The following is a 4477-nucleotide window of genomic DNA, read 5'->3' as shown; positions in this document are numbered from 1 at the left end:
GCGGTGGTGGGGAGCACGGTAGGTTGAGGGGTGCGTGGGAAGGGCGGTGGTGGGGAGCACGGTAGGTTGAGGGGTGCGTGGGAAGGGCGGTCTTGGGGAGCACGGTAGGTTGAGGGGTGCGTGGGAAGGGCGGTGGTGGGGAGCACGGTAGGTTGAGGGGTGCGTGGGAAGGGCGGTGGTGGGGAGCACGGTAGGTTGAGGGATGCGTGGGAAGGGCGGTGGTGGGGAGCACGGTAGGTTGAGGGGTGCGTGGGAAGGGCGGTGGTGAGGAGCACGGTAGGTTGAGGGGTGCGTGGGAAGGGCAGTCATTGGGAGCATGGTAGGTTGAGGGGTGCGTGGGAAGGGCAGTCGTGGGGAGCACGGTAGGTTGAGGGGTGCGTGGGAAGGGCGGTGGTGGGGAGCACGGTAGGTTGAGGGGTGCGTGGGAAGGGCGGTGGTGGGGAGCACAGTAGGTTGAGGGGTGCGTGGGAAGGGCAGTCATTGGGAGCACGGTAGGTTGAGGGGTGCGTGGGAAGGGCGGTGATGGGGAGCACGGTAGGTTGAGGGCTGTGTGGGCGGTGGTGGGAGCACGGTAGGTTGAGGGGTGTGTGGGAAGGGCGGTGATGGGGAGCACGGTAGGTTGAGGGGTGTGTGGACGGTGGCGGGAGCACGGTAGGTTGAGGGGTGCGTGGGAAGGGCGGTCTTGGGGAGCACGGTAGGTTGAGGGGTGTGTGGGAAGGGCGGTGATAGGGAGCACGATAGGTTGAGGGGTGTGTGGGAAGGGCGGTGGTGGGGAGCACGGTAGGTTGAGGGCTGTGTGGGCGGTGGTGGGAGCACGGTAGGTTGAGGGGTGTGTGGGAAGGGCGGTCTTGGGGAGCACGGTAGGTTGAGGGGTGTGTGGGAAGGGCGGTGATGGGGAGCACGATAGGTTGAGGGGTGTGTGGGAAGGGCGGTGGTGGGGAGCACGGTAGGTTGAGGGCTGTGTGGGCGGTGGGAGCACGGTAGGTTGAGGGGTGTGTGGGAAGGGTGGTGATGGGGAGCACGATAGGTTGAGGGGTGTGTGGGAAGGGCAGTCGTGGGGAGCACGGTAGGTTGAGGGGTGCATGGGAAGGGCGGTCTTGGGGAGCACGGTAGGTTGAGGGCTGTGTGGGTGGTGGTGGGAGCACGGTAGGTTGAGGGGTGTGTGGGAAGGGCAGTTGTGGGGAGACTGAGGGAGGCCTGTTTGCAGGGATCTGCTCAGTGTCCCTCTGTCTACGAGATACAGGCTGTCCCTTCCTCCGGACACAGAGGACCCTCTCTCGTGAGGGTCCGTGACCTGCTTCAGGGAGAAGGGGCGGCCGGGGAACCTTCCCGCTCTGGCGCCGTCGGGACCTCCTTCGGGTGGAGACATTTGCACGTCGAGGCGCCGTATTGGGGCAGCGTGTCCTGAGCCCCGTCACTTCCTTACTTCCGTGAGCCGGGTCAGGTGGCATATACCAGATGACAGAGGCAAATTCTCATGCAGGTCACGCGGTGATGGAAGATAAATGTGTATTCACACTTGTCCCCCCCTCGTCCCTGGGGGGCGCGTTCCAAGACCCCAGGTGGATGCCGGAAACCACAGGTGGTACCGACCCTGTATGTACGGCGTTTTTTCTCGTACACACACCGGTGGTAAGTTTAACTTATAAATCAGGCACAGTAAGAGATTAACAGCAACAACGAATAAGATAGAACGATTATGAGGATATCCTGTGATAAAAGTTCTGGGACCCTGGTGTCTGTGTCTCCGAAAACACAGTACCCTCCTGCACTCACCGCTCCTGTGACGGAGGGAGGTAGAAATGCCGACGGGACGGAGGGAGGGGAGTGATGCAGGTGCGTGGGGTCGCGTTAGGGTGCACTGACTTGTGACCACGTGTCAGACGAGGGTCGTCTGCGGCCGGCCGGCAGGATGCGGGGCCGCTGGCCGTGTATATATTCGTAGTGACAGGTGCAGTGATGAGAGCGTGACGTGGGGAGTGAGCAGGACCCACGTGCCCTGGCCCCTCGGGGAAGACCCTGCTGAAGAGGTGACGTTTTGCTGACCTCTGAGGGACAGCACCGCCGGGCGTAGGGGGGTCGCTCTCCCTGCCACGCAACAGGTCATTCTGGCCCGAGGCCCAGCATCTTGTCCGTGCGTCCCGTTTTGTTCCTCAGCTTTCGCTGTCTGGAGTCTGTCTGTGGACTTCCCAATTAAATGCCGCCCGCAGGAACACGGGTTGTGGGATTAACCCCCAAACCCTCGTTGGGAAAGGCTGATCGTTTCGTAGCTTCCCTCAGGAGCCAGTTAGGACTTGGATGTTTTCATTTTAGCCCAGTCGCTCTTGTTTGTTGGTTTGTTTCCAGGTTTTTGTTTTGTTTTTTACTATTTTTTATAGCCCAATCGCTCTTAAATCCACGTCTGTTTCCTGTTTCCCCCGCGATGACACGTTTAATCAGCAGTCGCCTCTTGCATTCCTGGGACTCATTTGTGGGGTGGCGGCCCTCAGCGTGGCCTGGCGCCCCACCAGTCACCAGAGGGGAGGACAGGAAAGAGGCAGCCGTGAAGGAGGGAGCACGGCGTGGGGGCATTCACCGCCCTGGAGCGTGCCCCGGGGTGGGGGGGGATGCCACATGGTCTTCCTGACAAACAGGTGTATTTCCATCAACCTGGTGCCACCCCCTCCCTCCCAGTTCTGATCGATCATCCCCAAAGCCTGCTGGGATGACTGCATTCACGATGGCCCTCCCATGATTTCACGGACGTCAGTGATGGAAACAGAATCATGGCGCTTCAATCAGTGCCGTTGAACACGAGGGACGCGGGAGCGCCACGCAGGACGGCGGGTGCTGGCCTGTGGCCTCTTGGTGTGAGAAGGCTGGTTAAGATCCGCGGAAGCTCAGGACCACAGTGAAATAAGAAAAAGAAATGTCTCCATCTTTTAATAGCCATCAGCATAAATCATTACTTTAAGTTTTTTTTTTTTTTTCAAGTGCTCTGGGAGCAGTTTAAGGGAAGCCGCTGAGATAGACCCATCTTGGGGGTGTTTGCTGGACTCTTGAGTCGGCCTCGCTCTCTGAGAGTCGGAGCCGTCCCTGCTTTGCATACAAGGCACACCTGACTGGTGTGGTTGGACTGGGGTGGGCACTGACCTGGGCTCAGCCGGTCGGACCCCGCGGCTCTTGTCTGCTTCTGTCTGAAGGTGCAGGAGGGTCTCGGGCCGCGGAGTCGCTGAGAGAAGCGGGCAGAGGAGGAAAGGAGAGGGGCGGCAGTGAGGACGGACCCCCGAATCCTGCAAGGCGCTGGGCCCTTTGTCCCCTGCGCCTAACTCGGGGGCCGACCGCGTGTAAGGAAGCCTCGAAGGCTGGGGTCTGTCCACGCTCAAGTGCTGCACAGAAACTTGTCCTTTGAGCGGAAGGTGCTCTTTTCATAAGAGGGAACTCTTGGCGGCCGGGACGGTTCCACCTGTGGGTGCATTACGCCGATTTTCACCTGAAAGGCGGCTCGTAATTCCTACGCGCTTTGGTTGGGTTTAATGTTTTCCTGTCTTCTAATGGACAGTAATTGAAATGGATTTATTATCTAAATTATTCCTTAGTTCAGGATATCACTTAGAAAAATGGGACCATAAAACGAGATCCTCGGCGGTGAGAAGTAATCGGTGGGAGCCCCTGAGTGTTAGGGCAACCCTCCTCCAGCCCCAGTCTTTCCTGTGGAATGTAAAGTAGTTTTTCAAATTTGGAAAATTTATTATGTTATAAATTGGATTTAATATCTTTCTTTACCCGATTTAGAAAAATTGTCAGGAGAAAATAGGTGTGACTTTACAGGCGATTTCAGACTCGGATACCCTTACAAGGGACTGGATCCCCAGGAGCACTGGCCTGGGCCACGGGCCCTGGGATTCCTTCCTGTCCCGTCCCGGATCATGTCTCCGTTCGGGCTGCAGAGCCTGCTGAGGCCTGGGGCTGTCCCACCTGCTGCCTGCGGGGCTCGGGGTCAGGACAGTCCCAGCTTCTTCATCCCCTGTGGGCCTTTCTCTCCCGGCACGCACAGGCCGGTGGGGAGCCGCCCAGGACACTCGCACACTGAGTCCTCCTCCGAAACGTAGGCCAGATTATTCTAGCTGTTCATTTAATGTCTGATAAATGCCCGGGGTCTGTGTACTGAGCAGGCCACACATCCCACGGACCCAAAAGTTAAATCACGGAATCACTCGTTTCTAGGCGCCTCCCGCGTGGGAGAAGTCAAACCAGCGTCATCATAAACTAATCTCTGGAGAGGAGACGGGGTCCCAAGTGCAGCAGAGGCAGGACGAAGGGTCCCCAGCTGTGTGGGGGGTGGGGTTGGCCATGACAAAGAGGAAGCTGGGCGAGCTTACACGGGGACGCACTTGGGAAGAAGGTGCACACGCGTGTGTGCGCACATGGTGGGGGGGCGGGTCGTTGAGAATTGCAGTAAAGTACAGTGTGAGAAAGATGGGGTCGGAGGCCGGGT

Source organism: Panthera onca, chromosome A2 (genome assembly GCF_046562875.1).
Source record: "Panthera onca isolate mPanOnc1 chromosome A2, mPanOnc1 haplotype 2, whole genome shotgun sequence".
Classification (NCBI taxonomy): domain Eukaryota; kingdom Metazoa; phylum Chordata; class Mammalia; order Carnivora; family Felidae; genus Panthera; species Panthera onca.
This window is presented reverse-complemented; position numbering follows the sequence as displayed.